The 20120-nt window shown below is 37.4% G+C and overlaps 1 protein-coding gene across 2 annotated transcripts in view; it reads right to left on the bottom strand.

Annotated features, from left to right (window-relative positions):
* Positions 1 to 20120, bottom strand: part of USP32 (ubiquitin specific peptidase 32) — a 3310274-nt gene that overhangs the window by 1620841 nt on the left and 1669313 nt on the right. The gene's annotated exons all lie outside the window — the stretch shown is intronic.

Genomic DNA, 20120 nt, shown 5'->3' with positions numbered 1-20120 from the left:
CAGTGTTTTCAGGCAGACCAAAGAGCCTTATGTTGTTTCTCCTTTCCCTGTTTTCTAAGTCATCTATTTTGTTAAGCAGCCATGTATTCTGTTTAAGCAAAAATTATTTTCAGAGTTCTTCCTCTGAGTCTCCCTTCAATGTCATTTACAGAAATCTCTATATTTGTACGGTGCTGCTGTAATAGTACCTTAAGAGTATCAGTCTGTTTTTGAGAATTTAATTTGAGGTTTTCTAAGTAATTTCTAAAGTCATCCATCTTCAAAGATAGATCCTGTAAGGTAGATGGCATCAATTGCAGTTTTTTTTCAAAGCAGCATCTGGATGAGAATTCCTTGAGTTGTTCATATTCAGTGACTCAATATATCGCCAAGTTACTTGACAGGAAAAATGTTGTATATCTCCACCAAAATTGATATTTATGCAGTTTAGTAGTTTATCTATAGATTTCTGACATTTTAAACTTAAAAATAATAAAATTTTCCTATATTATTATACTAGTTGATGGAGCTCTCAAAATTCACTGCTCTCATTTGGCCATCTACGCTCTGCCCCCTCTTATCACTGAATTCTTGTTGCTCCCATGTTAGGCAAACACAATCATCAAATATTTTTCACTGTTGAGTTTTGTTTTCAAATTAATTTCCCTTGGTTGGCTGTATATCTGCACTCCTTGCCTCCCACCTCCATCTCAAAACTTACTTCACTAGTATTTATCTTCTGTTTTCTAAATCTTACCAATCAAAACTCAGATATCTTCCCTGCCCATTCCTCGTTCCTCCATGCTACTTATTTCAACCTACTACTTCCACTGCAATCCAACATAACTATACAGCCCCATCTGCGCTTTCTGAAGCTCATATACATCAGAATCAATCTACAAGACTCTTGTATCTCATGAAAATGGTTTCACATCTTAAAATCAAATGAATGCTTTAGGCCTTCTATAACTACACAAAATGTGTAAATAACATAAATAAGACAATTTCAGTTTTCTGTCTAATCTGCTTTTGTAAGTATTTCAATAATTTCTTCATGTTGTCCTAATACTTCATATTTTCTATGTGTTATCAAAAATGTTTTATTACTACTTCAATCGTATACTTTTTGCTACTTGTCTTATACTGTGACCCTATTTGTGAGTTATTATATTTCTGTAATTTTTATTGTACTCTGAGAAGCTTTTTTATTGGGTGTCCACTAAAAAGGGGCTTTGGCCAAGTTGTACTTTCCTGATAAACAAACAAAAATAAAATAAAATAAAATAAAACAAAACAAATAAATACTAATGAAGGTTTACAGTCCGTAACCAAAATTAATTTTCTAACTCAGAGGTACTGATGGACCTTTAAAACTTAAAGCAAATGCTTTCTTCTTAATCTGAGAATACCTCATCTAAGCAGGAGAAAGGATTTCTGATGCATAAGCAACTGATCATTAATGCAACAATGATGTATGAACTGCTGAATCACTGAACATGCACTATAGGCTGAGGCATTGCTAGTAAGTGATGATATTAACTCTTAATTAGAATATTCCAACATCTTGTAATAAGTCAGTATTTCTTTACATTTTTCTGAAAGCATTTTACTCAAGTTGTTTCTGCTGCTACGGCACACTGTCTTTCAGCATCTGTACAAGTGTACTACAGTCTAGTAAATTATAAACGTTCTACAATAATTCATCTAGCACCTACATCAAAATATGTTAACTGGTGAAGGATCTACATGCACTTTGACACTGTGTACAGCATCAGCTTGTGCCTCATGCACATTAACTGCTGCACATTTCTGGCTGTAAATCTCAAATACATTGGAAAAACGTTTAAAAAAAAATCAAGCTTGGAAACTGGTTTTCTCTGGAGAGCTTTGCTGTAAATGCTCACTCTCCAATCAGCCTCACGCGTTTCACTCACAATCAAACCAAAATCACTGTTCACAAAATTTCAGTTTCAGCAATACATTTCATCATCTTCTTATTAGGTCTTTCTGCATTTACCAACAATTTAGTTTCAAAATTTTCCTTTCATCATTTTAACTATCTGGTCAATGCACTTATCTTCATTTTTTGTGACTGAACAAAGTTTGTAAACAACGCAAATGCAGATGCACCTCCAACACTGAGTAAAGGTGTAATTTTCTTTGCAGTAAGAATGCCACTCTTTCTTTATGTGTGCAGGACCAGGACTCAACCATGAGCTTAAATCCTTTGATTCTCCACAGCTGAGCCCTTGATAATCTCAGTAACTCTTTCTTCTTTATATGCTATGGACACTGAGCAAGCACACAATGTTTAAAGGCAATTTACTGTCAAGCAGAGCCTGAGCACAGATTGATACTATCCACATACATGTACAGTCACTTTATATTGGAAGAGTACAGACTTCACTTTTACAGAGCCACTGGCACTGTCCAATACACTGTCAGGGGTCTTCTGCAGTAGTAACATCTGGGAAAAAAATCATTAGGGGAAGTTAACTTTTTCGGAGGCTACAACAGAAGGACAGCCAAAAAGGCGAACATTCACAAGGCTAAATTCTGTAAAAGCAAATGTACCAAAGGAGACCTGACACTAGGAATTGTGATCTAAGCAGTAATGATCAGTGCAAGTATGAGCCAGTGGCCAAATGGCTGCAGTACAAATATTTGCAATGTACTCAAAGACAGTACTTGAGGCAGCCTTGCCCATAATGGAATGGCATTCAATAAGAGCACTTAAAACACAAAAATAACCGCTCGCTTTACCATAAAGGGCTGATCCTCCAAAGAATATCACATAAATATAATGTAGTCCAACCTATTACACCAAAGCAGTGGTTGAAAAAACAGCAACACCGTCCTTCAGGAACCAAACGAACTTTACTTTAATAGAACATTACAACCAAAACACGAAAACCAAACCAGGATTGAGCACGCTTTCATCTCAATGTCAAGACGCTCTCAATCCTGGTTTGGTTTTCGTGTTTTGGTTGTAATGTTCTATTAAAGTAAAGTTCGTTTGGTTCCTGAAGGACGGTGTTGCTGTTTTTTTCAACCACTGCTTTGGTGTAATAGGTTGGACTACATTATATTTATGTGATATTCTTTGGAGGATCAGCCCTTTATGGTAAAGCGAGCGGTTATTTTTGTGTTTTAAGTGGTTTACGTGGTGGAGAGTCGGAAGAGTGTGGTTATTCAATAAGAGCAGTTTATCATCTGATGCAAAACAGTACAAATACTTCACTAAGCCTCGCCTTCTAGACTGCTCTTCCTGAACCCACTCACACTCACACTCACACTCACACTCACACTCACACTCACACTCACACTCTAAGCTGGTGGTACAAGTCCAAAATGTGAAGGCACTCACACTCACACTCACACTCACACTCTAAGCTGGTGGTACAAGTCCAAAATGTGAAGGCATCTTTCTCCCCTGCTTTATGCCTTAGGGAAAATAGGGAGGTTAAAGGACCCACTTAAATTCTTCCATTGCTTTCACGAATTACTGTGAGTTAGTAATAAGGGGAAACACAATTCTAGTGAATGACTAATTCATACAGTTCCTTAAAACATAAGAGCCTGAAGCTCTGAGATCCTTTAAGTGGATGCAGTAGCTACCAAGATAACTTCCAACAAACAAGTCAGATCAACTGAAGCTGCATGTTTACACATATTATGCAGATAAAGTCTCAAAGAGGGGAAAGACTCTTCAAATGCAGTGCCTTAAAATAAGTTCAATGCATGGTGCAGTGGATAACCAACTGGTGACAGAGAGAACCCACACATGTGGAAGGCATCACCTCAGAAAGCATGTAGTTAACTAGTGGTGTATTCTAGAGATTAGTACTGGGATTTCCTGATTTTAGACATCTACTTCTCAGACCTTCAGACTAGGAAACAACTTTTTGTTAACAAAGTTTGGAAATAACTGCAAACTGGGAATTAACAAATCTCCCTCTGATATATATTCAGTACAGCAAAAACTAACTCTCAAACAATTGGTATATGGAAACTGTGTTAGAATTAAATGGGAAAAAAAAACATTGCACTGTTACATTTGGTAAAGAACTCTATCCTCAAGGTACAGAATAGCCAATCATCACTCCAAAACAACTATGTAGTTAGGGATCTTGGAACCTGGCTTGATAATTCTCTCTCTCTACTATCACTTAATAATCAGAAAATCCTTCTTAGTGCAACTAATACCTACAGGCATTTCATCCAGGCAACAGAAGTTACCATCCCTCTTTATGCAGCTCTAATTAGACTAATGATTGAGTACAGCATCCATTCAGGATGCAGTTTTCTAGACATATTATACGACTGGAAAGGCCCTAGAGGTTGTTAATAAAGAAATGTATTCGCCAAAGTCTCTGTACTAACAAGAAGGACTTGAAGTACTATCCCTTTCTTCTAGACTCCTGGTGGCAAATTCATGTCTTGTATTCTGCATCATTAAAAACCCAATCCTCCTTGATCTCTTGTATCTTCACAGGTCAAACAGTTCCACATATAACAAAACTAGAGACTTAAATCTATACCACCATATAAATAAAATATGCTGGAGAGAACTTTATTACATAATTCCTACTCTAAACATAGAACAAACTTTTCTCTGCAAGTTAAAGAGTGCCACCCTAGCAACCCTAAATTAAACTTGGATGATTGGAGGGGTATACATAAATTTACTCCAGAACTGATCTGCTTTTCCCTTCTTGAAAAGGGGGGGGGCACAGTATGAGGGTGGGTATTGGCAAGGTATAAATGGTGCTGCCTTGTATTTCCTTTGAAATGGGGCAAATATTACTGAACCCCTTTAAAGAAGTGCTTTACGTAGCCAGTATTAACAACAGTTTCGCCTTGCAAAAGTTCATGATGAGCAGGGATGCCAACCACATCTTTAAACACTGAATAACTCAGATGCAAATCATAAAAGTGTCTGAATTAACTCATTATCATCTGCAAGATGCCCAGCTGAGATGGCCAAGGATATCTATCCATTCAAAAGAACAATTCCAGAACACAATATATTTATTTATTTTGACATTTATTGACCTGGTTAGTCTGACTGGACAGGGACCCTTTTCAGCAGAGACCCAGGGAGAAATGCTCCAGTAATATAAATTAGATTATAACAATTACATGAAATGACAAACAGAAATGATGCAATTAATTACAATTCGTAACAGAGATGGACAAATATGACATGAACTTGAAGCAAAAAGTTAAAATTGTAGGCGCTCAGTTCATTTTTTTTTTTACAGAGTTTTTCAGTATCCCAGCATACAGTATATATACCATACAAAGAGATGGATATGGTCAACAGGAGAACAAGAGAAATAGCAATAGATGAATAGATACAGAGTTTTAAGTGTAATCTATGTGACAAGGTGGAGAAGGTAGTTAGTATCAGCTGTAAGCAGTAAGTATAAAGCGATAGCTGTTTTATGTTGGATCACGACAAGTGCAAGTCCTAGTATTTAGCAGGTAGAGCTTTAAGGATTTTTTATAAAAAGTCAGTATTAGGTATAGCTCTTGGGACAAAGCAGTTTGTTATTAGAATTAACAATAAAGTAGCCATAGAGTTGTTTGCCAATGGTTTTACTGGGTTTGTGAATTTCCAACAGAAATTCATCAGAGCTTCGAAGAGTGTGGTTAGGAGCGTAGAGAGTAATAAGAGAACAGAGAGCTAAGCAAGAGGTAGGTTTGTAGAGGATGGTGTGGGTGAGGTGCAGTCTAGGGAAGAGAAGCGGTTGGTGGAAATTTAGCCACTGAAGCTTTTTTAAAGCTAGGCAATGATGGCAGAGATGAGGTAAGTTTGCTGCAAATCTTGCAATCTTATTGTAAGTGATTTCAAGTTTGCACGCAAGACTGGTTTGTAAGAATTAGAGAAGTATAAAGTAGGCCAGGTAGAAGGTAGGCTTGTGCTAAAGAGACTTTAGATTCAGAGAGAAATGTTTTATTACTACAAAAGTAATCTTAATTTCTGGTGGGTTTTATTAATGGCTTGCTGTTTCTGGACATCACATTTAAGTTGGTCATCAATAATAACTCTAAGTAGTTTAGTGTGAGGTTCTACCTTGATGGTAGTATTTTTGAGGAAAGTGATGGTGAAGGTAGTCTTAGCATGAGATAAGGACTTAGGCGTGAATAAGAAGAGCTTGGTTTTATTTGGATTCAGTAAATGTTGGTTGATAATTAGCCATCTTTCAACACAATGGAAAGATTCTTGGGTAAGGGTGAGAAGTTGAGAGAGGTTGTCAGAGGAGGAGATAATAGTTGAGTCATCTGCATACTGTATTAGTGTGGAGTCGGGAACTGATGTGTAAAGTTTATTAGTGAAAATGTTAAAAAGTAAAGGACCAAGGATGGAGCCTTGTGGGACTCCAGTGAGGAATGGGAGGAAGGAGGAGACAGCAGTATACCACCTGACTGACTGAAGCCTGTTGGAGAGACAGCTAGAGAACCAGTAAATAGTTGAATTGGAGAGGTTGAAGTGAGAAAGTTTAACTAGAAGTTTGTCGAGAGACTGTGTCAAAAGCCTTAAAGAGGTTAAGAAAAAGGCAAGATGCTAGTCTGTTGCTGTCTTGGGTTTTGACAATGGTCGGAGTGAAAGATAATAGCGCAGTAGCTGTGGTTTGGTTGGGGCAAAAGCCATGTTGTCTGGGTGTTAGTAGATTTTCATGTAGGAGAAATTCAAGTAGTTGTTTATGTACACACTTCTCAACTATTTTAGATATGGGAGACAGAATAGCTATAGGTCTGAAGTTAGAGGGGTCAATGGTGGTATGGTGTAAAACTTCTTCCAAATATCAAGGACTATGTATTCTTGTATATACCCATTGCTAAGAATGGATATAGGGTAAGCAATAGAGTTAGCAGCCAATATTAAGAAGATGAGGGGTAGATTGCCAGCAGAAGAGGAGCAAGTTTTGAGTCTGCTGAGGAGTGATTTTACATAAGCAGTGAGAACAGGTTTAAATGAGGAGGAGGAGGTTAGGAGAGTAGATGGAGAGAGGAAGGTTGAGCTAGAGGTAGAGTTATTATTTTGAGAAAGGTTTTTAATGGTGTTAATGAAAAAGGAGTTGATGAGTGTGGCCATATCAATGCCAGAGCTATTAGGATACGGGTTAAGTCAGAAGGGTTTGCCTGCATGAAGTAAGTTAACAGTGTTCCAGATCTTTATTCTGGGTTAGAATGTAAATTGATTAATGGTTTTTGGTAGAACTTTTTCTTATCATAGTTGACCTGTTTTTTTTTTTTTTTTTTTTAACAAAGTTGCACAGTTCCTTGTATCTTTGAAGGAGGAAGGGAAACCTGTTTTTTAGCCAGTTTTTCCACGCATTGTCTCTTTTGTATATAAGAGAATGAGTAGATTGTGTAAGCCATGGAGTGTATTTAGTCTTCATTCTTATTTTCCTGATGGAGCCAGGGAGTTTAAGGTGTCAAGAAAGATGTTATTACATTTTAAAGTAGCTTCTTTCAGGGAGAGGTGGTGGAGGAAAGACCAGTTGACAGATGATACAGTCTGGTTAAAGTAATCAAGGCTGAAATTAGAGAGTTTATGACATTATACGAAACAGATAGAGTGTTGTTGGATACAGGCAGGGAGATGATCACTTCAGGTGTCAGGCAGAGTACAAGTGTTGTGAAATACACTGGGACTGGAAGTAAGTATCCAGTCTAGAGTGCAACTGGTACTGGTGTGTTTACTCACACGGGCTGGGGTATTGATTAGTTGGATGAAGCCATAAAAGTTTACAATGTAGTTGAGAGGGTCTTTGGACGTTGCGTTCCAATCAATATTAACATCACCCAGTGTTAAGGTTTCATAGGAAATTACTTGTGAGATGCAGGCAACAAATTGTTCAAGGGTAAGGATGTTGCCAGGTGGGATATAAACAGATACTATGACTAGCTTCTTATGATCATTAATGTTGCGGTTTACAATGAGGATTTCAGCAGGATGAAAAGTGGGCAGTGAGAAAGATAGAGGGGAGAGCGAGAGCTGTTCAGAATACATTATAACTACACCTCCCCCTTTTTTGAGACTCTAAGCAGTGCATGTTATAACTGGGGACAGGATTTCCAGATCAGTGATATGAGGTTTTAGCCAGGTTTCTGAGAGACTAAGTTTATCAGGAGAGTGAAGAGCAGTCTATGAATGCAGTTCAGAGATTTTGTTTGTAATGCTTTGGATATTTAGAGAAAATATGGATAGGTTTTTGGTGAATGGGGGGATAAGAGGAGGAAGGGTTGGAGAAAGATGAGGAGGAGGTGGGTAGGGAGGGGGAGAGAGGTAAGTAGGGGGAGGTGAATTGCAGAAAGGTTCAGGGTTAGGGTGCACATCTCCAGACAGTAGTAAGTTTATGGTGAGCAGGTTGAAAGGGAACACATTGGGGCTACAACAGTGGAGTATGGGTTTAGTTTTGGGAGAGAGCAAGGGTAGTTGAGATATTTTTATTTTGTAGAGGAGAGTGTTTGAGAAGATGAATAGTGACAGAGAGATAGTGAACATAACAGCAGTTGTGACATTATTTAATGGGTAGGCTAGAACATGAAAAAGTATGGTGTAGTAGAAGTTATTGTGGTGGGTGGTTGATATACAGAAGAGTAAAAGCATAAGTGTTAGGAAGAAAAACAGTAGCATGATCAAGGATGAGGTGAAGAGTACGAGAGTTAGAGGTTTAAAGGAGGAGGAAAAAAGGGTGGCGGAGGTGGCTTATATGGTGGAAGTGAAATCAGGGGTTGGTAAAAGTTAAGTGATATAACAAAAGTACTTTAGTAACGGTGGAGAGGCAAGTTTAGAAGGTAAGTAGTTTGGTAGTAGGGGCTAGATATAAAGGAGATAGGTTGTTTAAATATGGGTGTGTCTAGAGTAAGGAAAGTGAAAGAGAATTGGTGGATTTAGCCAGTAAGTGAGGTCCTGTTTAGGTGGGTGTGGTCTGTGCGGCTAGGGTATAAATATAAGATATGTGGAGGTGGGTGGGAATGGGGGTAGGGTAGGGAAGCCTAGTGAGCCCAAGCGTAGCAAGAGCAAAACAGAGCGGACAAACCAGGACCCAAATGTTCTTTGTGGCAGTGTCAAAAACAATCAGCAACCAAGCAAAACCAAGTATGTTTTAAATCTAATTTAAGAAAGAATGCATTACAATTTGTTTCTACAAATTAGCTGAGAAAAAATAGTATGCTGTAGGTTATAACAGTCACACTGCAGGGGGAACACAAGAAACTGAATGCAAAAACCACAATATCTTCCAAGACTGACTGAAAATATAGTCTGATGTAAATGAGAAGCCATGTTTTGAGACAGCAGTCACATTAACTTGGGGGGATCCTACATTTTTACTGGGATAGTTTCCTGTGCTGGTGGAGACTGAAGATCCTGAAATTACAACTTTCCTGATGACCACATGACAACAGTGGCAAGATTTAATATTTTCTTCTCAATGTTATAATTAAGTGCAGAATTGGAGGGAGAAAAACAAAGAATTAGAGAAATCTTCCCTTCTAATGCACATATACTTAATTCAGTTTATTCTTGCTTTGCTGCAGGGGTCACATTTTCCAGACTGGTGAAGAAGTTGATCCAGGCAGGAATGGTAGTGCTAGTGCCAATTCTCTGGGTTTGGTTTTATAATTATTATTGTTCCTGGATGCCTGAATCCTCATGTCTAGGAAAGGGTTGAAGCTGCAACTCTGGGAATATGACAGCATTATCACTTCCCTAGGAATGTGAAAATCTGTAAGTGTAATGTTCCTTTCTATGGCCCACTAGCAGAGATGCATCACCACTCTTAGCAAAGATGCATTACCACTCTGCAGGAGAAGTATAAGCACCATTTATAATGCACATCATAGGCTGACTGGCTAACCAGAGAAGGACATGCTTAGGTTTTGGTTCCCTTTCAAAAGATCCTTTGGACAAGAATCCTGTATGGAGATCCAGCTTGTTTACATGATGCTCCCTTCTCCTTAGGATACACTTTTCCTCAGCTATAGAGAGGCACACATATGTTCCCAACCACAGTACTGAAACAGCTATCATCAGAACCTGAGAATTTCTGCTGCAAGAAGAAAAAAAACTACAGCAAGGCTATGGGACTCGCCTATTATACCAAAGCTTAGTAACCATGGTGTGATACCAGAAAAAGAATAGTGAGTGAGGGACAGGTGAATTATATTGCACTGCTAACCGCAATGCCCACCTTCTCAAGCATGTGAACAGAAATTATGAAGATTCTGGAATCCTGGCTCTCTCTATGAGCAGCAATGACTGACACTGGAAAATATCCAACTCTGTCTCAGTAAACACAATCACCAGAGTGGGATTACAGGAAGAACCTCTTCCAATTTATGGAGTCTTCTAAAACTTACAACCAAGGGTACAGCCAAGAAAGGTTCATTACCATGAAGTCTCTTGATGCATAAAGAGCTAATCATCCAAGGAAGGGAATATACACGTTTTGTTTTACTTCAAGGCCTTCACCATCACAGCTAGTTGTCTAGAAAACTCTGAGGATATAGAGGAGAACCACAACAGGACAGACTTTTGTGTTGACACTAATGTCCACCCAGAATGGCCTGGAGGAACCTACTGGTTTAACTTCTCCAAGTTTTCTGGGTTTCTAATACCATGCCGGGAATGGACCCCATTCCTAAGTCAGGGTTTAATTAAAGTTCATGAAATTAGTATAGCTTCAATCTTTGAGGTTAGCCAAAAGTGTACTTTGCAGCACCTGCAATGTGCCCAGAATTAACTCCTTAAATTCAAATAGAAGTACATGTAGTGTTAGCATATCTAAATTTTTATTTAGTAGACCTGTTGTTCCTACTAATACTACTGGAACTGTCTGGGTATCTCTCTTCCACAGTGCCCTCATTTCTGCCTGCAAATCCTGGTACTGTATGACTATGTCTCCCTGTACATAAGATACTAATAATCGGTGTAGCAATTTCAATGATCAATGCTATTTTTGTCTTCTTTTCATGGACTACTATATCTGGTTTTCTTGCATTTATTTTTTGAACTGTTGGTAATGGGTAATCCCGTGTAATAAAAACTTCATTATCCTCTACAATGTGTGGCATCTCATGTTTTCAATGCTTCTCAACTACTTCACCATTGTAATGTTTACACATTCCCCAATGCAACAGTCTTGCCACATTATTATCCTTTTTAGTATATGGGTCCTCTGCCATTAGTGTATCCCATCCAGCTATGAGATGTGCAACTGTTTCCAGTTCTGTTATACAGAACTTGCACTTGTCTGGTTTACAAAGTCCACTGAGCATGTCAGAGAAAGAATGTGTACATAGCCCACTATCCTGGGATGCAACATTAACCCATCATCTTTTTGGACTAAATTCACCTCTCCTTAACTATTCCTATGTCAGATCCTGACTGACATGATGTTGATACAGGAGTTTCCTGTACCTGCAACATCTATGCCTTTTTCACATTTCTTGCCTTCTTCTCTTTATATTCTTTCTTTTGTTTTTTGGCCCTTTCAGTTGCTGAAATTTTTGTCTACTTCTGGTTTGATTTCCATTTCTACTTGACATCAATATGCTTCTCCTAATCTAAGCAGGGAAATCATCTTAGATTTGTTCTCTTTGAAACTTCCACTACTTGGATCTGGTGAGGTTAACAGATATGTATGCAGTCCTACAACTTCAGATCTATACATCTAATCAGTTTTGAGGAGGCCCATATCTCCTTCTGAATGAGGAATATATTAATATTGGTATACACTGATTTTTATATATTATTTGATAAGAGTGAAGCATTTATCTTGTTTTCCTGTCCAATTGATCCAATACCTTTTGGGGGCAATCACTCACAAGTGTAAGTTAGAACAGGAAGAGCAAATTGGTTTAAAGCTTGAACTTTGTTCCTAGATGTCAGGGCTGTTTTCGGGATTAATTTTAGTCTTCTAAAATCCTCCTTACTGAGTTTTATTTGCATTTGTTCATGTTCTATTGTTGATCCTTCATCAATTCCCAAATATTTATACACTCCATCCTGCTCAAGTTCCTTTACATCACATTCCTGTCCCAGACTGATATTTTCTTGGTGCTGCAGCATTCCTGCTTTAAATGTTGCTTTTGCACATTTATCAACACCAAATTGCATTCTTATATCACCTGAGAAAGTTGTAATCACTTCCAGTTGGGCTTTTAACTCCTCATGTGATGAACTATACAGTTTTAAATCATCCACAAAAAAGAAGATAAGTCTTTACACTTTGTTGCTTTCTGGGAGCCAAATTGTAACCATGACATAAATATGTTAAGGGGACAGCTTAGTGGGTTAAGGGCATTTTCAAAGAACAGCAGTGACAAAGAATCACCCAGAAATATCCTCCTCTGAATTTTTATCCCTGGGATATAATTTGTCCTTTATCATGGCTTAGCTGCAAAATGGTTTGCCACTGTTTCATTGTCAATGTAATGTAATTGATCAATATGATCAATACAGGATGTATCTTATATATCTGTAAGCACTCCTTTATCCATGAAATGCAGAATGCTGTCAAATGCTGGTCTGTAATCTATCCATGCCATACATAGATTCTTCCCCCTTTTACAATTCTCCTTTATGACTTTCACAACAAATGATTAGTTGTTACATATGACCTTCTTTTGTTACTCTTTAGTTCTACTGTCAAGATTGAGTTTTCTCTTAAATGACTATAAACTCTGTCGGCATCAATTCCAGTATATAGTTTAGACATCGTCGGAAGGCAAATTATTGACCTACAGTTTTTAGGATAGGTTGCAGGTTCACTCTTAAGGAGGTGTATCATTTTTCTTGCTGTTAACCAGTCTGTGGGGTATGCATATAAGTAGTCCATACTCAGGACTCAATCTTCATGCAATGATATTAATACTTTTACCCAGTTGTTAGGTACTGCATCTGGGCCTGGGATTTCCCAGGTAGGAGCTTTTCTTAATTTTGTTTCAATTTCTCTGGCCATTACTTCATCCCATTTCATATCCTGTACATTTGAACTTCTTACTCTTTACTTCTTCTGTCCATTCAGCATCTTTATGTCCCACAGGAACTTCATAAATTATTTCTCAAAAATGTGTTTATTTCATATTTTTTGTGATGTTTCTATTCCTTTTGCTTTGTTTACCAATTCTCTACAATTTTTTTTAGGGTCATCGACAAATTGCTTATTTTGTACTTTTCATTTATATTTATCTACATATCTTCTAAGTTATTCTGCCTGTGCTGACATCTTTAGTTCATTATTTACAACAGCATACAATAGATTCTAGTCTGTTCTAACACTGCACGTTGCTTTTATCATATCTAAGTATTTTTGTTGATCTGATCCCTCATCCATACTCTTCTAACAGTGACACTTCTTGTCTTAAATGCTTTATAGTTTTCTCTATTCGATGCTTCCATGATGCCATTTTATTTCTTCTCTTCCATTCCCTTATTACCCTGTATTTTTGTGTTACAACTATCTGATATCAATTTAGCTGCACAGTAGTATATCCTATTTACTTCTGTTATATCACAAATTTCTCTTAATAGTTTTGATTAGTGTATTAATTTGTTTTATCAGACTTCCATCATTTTGGGTCTTATTGACTTTCTGTAATCTGTTCCTTTCATCGATCTTAATATGTCTATCCATCTCTATTGAAACAAGCAACTCTTCCCTTAGATCATTTTCTTCTAAACTGAAGGCACATTATTTATTATGTTTCCTGCAGAACCTTTTGGTTTAATTTCTCCAAATCTTTTGGGTTTCTAATACCATGACAGGAATGGACCACATTCACAAATCACAACATGACTATAATTAATGAAATCAGCATTGTCATTAAAAAAACTCAATTATGGCAATAAAACAAATAAGTAAAAAAAGTCATATAGAACAAAGAATCATTTCTTGTTAATTAAAGCCTCATGTCTGCCTGCAAATCCTGGTATTTTATGACTGTCTCTCTTTACACATGACACTAATCACTGGGTTTAGCAATTTCAATGATCAGTGCTACTTTTGTCTTTTCATAGACTATTATTTCTGGTTTTCTTGCATCTTTTTTTTGAATTGTTGGTAATTGGTGATCTCGTGAAATAAACCATCATTTTCTATAATGCTTTGTGACTCATGTTTGCAATGCTACTCAGCTACTTCAGTATTGCAACATTTCCACAATCACTACTGAAACAGTCTTGTGACACTATTATGCTTTTCAGTATATAGATCTTCTGCCATTATTGTATCACACCCAGAAACAAGATATGCGACTGTTTCCAATTCTGTTTTACAAAACCCGAATTTGTCTTTCTCCAACATGTTCAATGGACTTTGTAAACCAATGTGTACATAGTCCAGCATCCTGGGCCACCAACATTAACCTTTTGTCTTTTGGTTTAAATTCACCTCCCTTTAACCATTCCTGTGTTAGATCCTGGTCAATATGAGGCTGTTCCAGGAGTTTTCTGCACTTGCAACTATATTTATGCATTTTCCACATTTACTGCCTTCTCATCTGATCCTTCACCTTATATTCTTTTTTTTTTCTGGCACATTCAATTGCTGCCTGATTTTTTTCTACCTCTGGCTTGATTTCCATTCTCACTTAACATTGATATGTTTCTGCTAAACTAAACAGGGAAATCATCTAAGACTTGTTCACCTCATGTTTTAAAACTTTCACTATGTTTGGATCTTGGGAGGTCAGCAGATATGTATGCAGTCCTAAGACTGCAGATCTAAATATGTAATAAATTTCAAAGAGACCCATACCGCCTTCAAAAAGGTCTAATCTCGGTATCTGCTGATTTTATAAATCATTTGATAAGTATGCAGCATTTTTCTTGTTTTCCTGTCCAACTAATACAATACCTTTTGGGGCCAGTCACCCCAAAACTGAAAGTTAGAACAGGAAGAGCCAATTGGTTTACAGCTTGGACCTAGATATCAGGGCGGTTTTCAATATTAGCTTTAGTCTTCAAAAATATTCCTTACCAAGTTTTAATCACATTTGTGTTTTACTGTTGATCCTTCATCAATTCCCAAATACTTCTACACTCCCTCCTGCTCAAGTTCCTTTGTGTTACATTCCTGTCCCAGACTGATATTTTCTTGGTGCTGCATCTTTCCTGCTTTGTGATCTGAAGAAGAGTTGGTTTTACAATGTGAAAGCGCTTATCGGGTCCATGTTTACAAATAAATACTTTTACTGTGTGAAGCTGTGGTGTTCCTGCCAATTTTTATGCTTTGGATTTACCTATTCCAAACAAAGAAGAGGCAAAGGAAAACTCCTGCTCTCTCATTTTAAAGAGGTTAACAGCCCCACTAAGAAGTAGAGTCTGTGTATGTCCTGAGAATTCTGTGGAGACAATTTGGAATTTGAGAAGACTTATTTTTGTGGACAGACTTAACTTTAAGATATAGCTGCATATGTCTCTATCAAAAATCCACCAGTTACTGGTAACTCCTCTCTAAGCTGGGGGCAACTTGGTGAATTGCTCCCCCTTCACAGACAATCTGGTACAGTTGTCAACACTGTGACCACAAGGTTGGCAGGGTCTCCTTTGGTATCCACCTCATTCTATGACGGGGCTTCTTCTGAGAGAAATTAGATGGTCTGGAAGTAGTAGAACGGGATGACGGGGGAACTACAAAAATAGAAAGGATGCTGTATGGACATACTCCCAAAAAGTCTGAACAAAAAAGCTCTGGAGTATTAAAAAGAATGCAGAGTGCAGACAAACAGCCCAAAACATGCATGAGAAGAGCAAATATCACACATCACTTTGCTTCTTAAAACTTCCTTTTTTGGCAGGGTGGTAATCCTCCTGCATCCCCCTCAATGTGGGGGTGAACTTATATAGGACTTACTCTGAAACTGCCATACCTCAGAGAAAAAAAAGAATATTTTGAGAAATGGCCATCTCAGACTTAGTATATGCAAGTCCACTTTTTTGCCCATTCAACCTAAGTATTACAGGACTGGTCCCAACATTTCAAAAGGTTACCACTTAACGGAGGTCATCTTTGTTGGTACAGGACAGCCTTAGCCACCTCATCTTGAAAAGTTACACAGCCAACGCTGCCACCCTAGCAAGAATGTCAGCAGAATCAAAATTACAGTTAAGATACTTAAAAGTCCACAGCAGAATCTATGGCAAGATTAAGTATCTCTTGTTTAAGCTTCAAATTAGGAAGTTATGTGCAACTTCACCAATGCCTTGTCCACTTGGAATGAAATGCAAAAAGTTAGGCAAAGTGACTGAGGGACTGAAGACTCGATGTAGTATAGAAGAATATCTTGTTGCAAACCCTAACTGATGTTTTGGACTCATTTATCATATTGTACAGTGGAAAGGTGTTGTAGTTTCTGGCACCAATTCTAAACAGAAGAGATTATTTGGAAGTCTACCCTAAGATGCTTATTAAAACTTTTGTGTCACTCTGCAGTGAGCTTGTAGGGAGCCTCCACCTATTTGAAAGCAGTACTAGGATGGTGACAAACGTTAAGGAAAGAATTTACATAGGTGATATGACTCAAGTAGACCATCATCCCACAGACTTATTAAGGCACTTCTGGGAAGAAGGTAAGGGGGGGCCATAAATCAGTCCATGGAGGATTTCATCAGCACACAAGTCTTTATGATGGAGGGCAGCATCATCAAAGGAAGAACAGAACTTACTGTGTTTTCTCTCTCTCTGAAGCAAGGTTCTCTGAATCCCATTTCCAAGACAAAGAGGGAGAAGAAACTCTTCTAAACCAAACTGTGGAGCACAAAAACCCATATTCAGCAAAACCACATGGTGCTAACAGCATGACAGGTGAATGTGGAAAATCAGGCATGGTCTGGATAACGATTCACTGGAAGCAATGCACAGCTCAGTGCTGGTGTTGGATAACTTCCTCAAGGATACAATTTTGCACCTAAAAGGACAGGATGCATCAAAAGCACAGCTGGTACATATGCAGTACCTAGGCCTGCCATGTGAGCCCTGTTGATACAGTTAGTCCCATTTGCCTATCCTCAACTTGAGTCACTGAGCCTTTCTAGAACTGTGGAGGTCTTTAGGAGAACAGTCATTGGTCCAAAGTGCTACCACTAAGCCCATGTCAAGGAACTGCTCTATGGATGCAAGGTCTGGTTGCTCAGATATGGAAAATGCTCACCGACACACAACTATTCCTCCAAGATATATGCCAGGATGCATCTTACACAGGCCTCTTGCCACTGACAGATTAGCATAAGCTTAAACTCTCTTCCAAGTCTTTCAGAAGCTGGCTACACATAAGGCCTGGACTGCAGTCTTACTGGTAATCTCACACTCCTCCTATTTTACTCAATGGTCAATTACCAACCTAAGGATCAAGCAGTCCCTTTGCCATGTGAACCAAGTCAAGCAGGCTTCCAACTTCCCTTAATCCCATCACTGCCCTGCCAGTTTAAAATACTGACACTTAAGGAAGTATTTTTCTTGCCTGTGCCAGAAATGAATCTTGGGTTGTCAGTAGGTGGCCACAGGAACACTTAAAAAAGCTAAATGAGAAAATATGGTTTGATAGACGGATCTAATGAGCAAAATAATTGATGATTTTTCAGGCCGTAAATGGGGGAACAAGTGCATACTAAACACAAGGGTCAAGACTTCAACTATGCATGCAGGAGAAATAAACTAAGCAGAACAGAGAGGAGGTAGACTCTCCTAGTCCAGCATGGAACAACATTGCATGTGCCCAGTATACCTCTGAGCATGGGGAGAGAAACAGAAATACTACTGAGCAACACAAAGCAGATGAGACCCCAAAACTTACCCACTAAAAAAGGCCTCCAAAGTCAGAGCTGATATAACTGACAGTTTTTTAGCATGCATTGAAGTTGATTTGACCATATAAGCAACTAATGGTAAACTGCCTGTCAGACTTTGTCCACAACATAACACTACTTACTCTATCAAGAAGAAGAAAAATGTCTCAAAATCCTTTACAGTACCAACCATTAAACAACAGGAATTTCTTGTTTTAAACAGCACTTAGGTTTCTTTTTGCTGTCATTGACACCTGCTGATTATATGGTATATTATTCTAGTCAAGTACATACAGAAATATGACAGTTATTACACATTATCTTTGTGGAGCCCTTCATCCACTGGACAAAATAGTAATGAAGACGTGCACACTCATACCTAAGCCAACTGCTGCACTGGGCAATCCCTAGAACAGCAACCCCATAACTCAAAACTGAAAACCAAAAAAAAGAACTTAAGCAAGCTTGATATCAGCGAATTCATATTCTTAAATTAATCCCACTACTGTATTCATAAGCAGTTGGTAACTTTTCTGAAGTGGGGAAGGGGAATGCATCTTTAACAGCCTGTACTTGGGGCAGTGCTCACCTCCTTTGCATACACATAGCTATGGTATTGAAAACATGCATACATGAATAAACACAAGCTTAATTACCTTGTCCTCAATTTTCTAGGCACAGTCTTGAATAGCTTTTTGATAATGGCACAGTGTTGCTTTGTTAAAGCCCTTGCAAAATATGCAGGGCATAGTAACATGACCAAGTCTTAAATAAACACACCACAGTGATGATGTTTTACAATTTTCTGCACGTACCAAGTCCTATGCAAGGGGGTTTGCACGGTCCAAACCATGTATCCAAATTGACCAAATAGACCAGCAAGGCAGCACAGAGTTCAATAAATTTATTAAATACTTGTGTCCATAACAGACTAGTTTCGGCAAACAGCCTTCTTCAGTGTAACACAATATGGTCAAGTTACATTTTAATCATCTTTTAAATACTTATCCAGAGCCAATCACAATCATTTGCTCATGAATATTAAAAAAATATTTTGAAACATCTTCATTTTTTAGAAAATACAAGGGTACTATGTATATTAATAAAGTCGTTCCTAAATGTAAGGTGAACCACCCCAAAGAGGTGCAGACACAAAATTGAAAAGTTATAATAATATTGAGGTATAACCATTCTCATGCTCATATTAGTAAAGGACAGTGTTTGAATAGCCATAAACCCTGGCTATTTATCCAATCTTCATCAAGAGCACCAGAAGTGTAATGCTCAAATTACATGGACTGACAAAATTGATAGAAATTGAGACATATATTTAAGAAATCATAATAACTATACATGTATGAGTGTACAAAAATGGCTAAAATAAAAATAAAATAATAAATAATAAATAAAAATAATAATGTCAATAATAAATGCAAATCAGCAACATCACAATGGGAATCTCATATGAAGATTAGACCCATAACATATATCATTAGCTTCTAAGACTGATATTGTACTAATAAATGTAGCTATATATTAATAGCTTGTCTAAGATATTAGTGAGAACAGTCCTGAGAATTAACATGAACATCCCAAAAACATGTGTTCATGAAACATGGCCACTTGTTTACATACTATAGTGTATCCATCCTATCATATACCTATATTTTATCAATAGCAATAGTCTTTAGCTTTTCAAATTATTAATTTAAGGCACCAAAAAATGTTACATATCCGGATATGTAACATTTTTTGGTGCCTTAAATTAATAATTTGAAAAGCTAAAGACTATTGCTATTGATAAAATATAGGTATATGATAGGATGGATACACTATAGTATGTAAACAAGTGGCCATGTTTCATGAACACATGTTTTTGGGATGTTCATGTTAATTCTCAGGACTGTTCTCACTAATATCTTAGACAAGCTATTAATATATAGCTACATTTATTAGTACAATATCAGTCTTAGAAGCTAATGATATATGTTATGGGTCTAATCTTCGATATGAGATTCCCATTGTGGATGTTGCTGATTTGCATTTATTATTGACATTATTATTTTTATTTATTATTTATTATTTTTATTTTTATTTTAGCCATTTTTGTACACTCATATACATGTATAGTTATTATGATTTCTTAAATATATGTCTCAATTTCTATCAATTTTGTCAGTCCATGTAATTTGAGCATTACACTTCTGGTGCTCTTGATGAAGATTGGATAAATAGCCAGGGTTTATGGCTATTCAAACACTGTCCTTTACTAATATGAGCATGAGAATGGTTATACCTCAATATTATTATAACTTTTCAATTTTGTGTCTGCACC

Source organism: Protopterus annectens, chromosome 13.part0, assembly GCF_019279795.1.
Source record: "Protopterus annectens isolate FY-2018-M chromosome 13.part0, PAN1.0, whole genome shotgun sequence".
In the NCBI taxonomy this organism is placed as follows: domain Eukaryota; kingdom Metazoa; phylum Chordata; order Ceratodontiformes; family Protopteridae; genus Protopterus; species Protopterus annectens.
The sequence above is the reverse complement of the archived record's forward strand: the minus strand, read 5'-3'. Positions and strand labels throughout refer to the sequence as shown.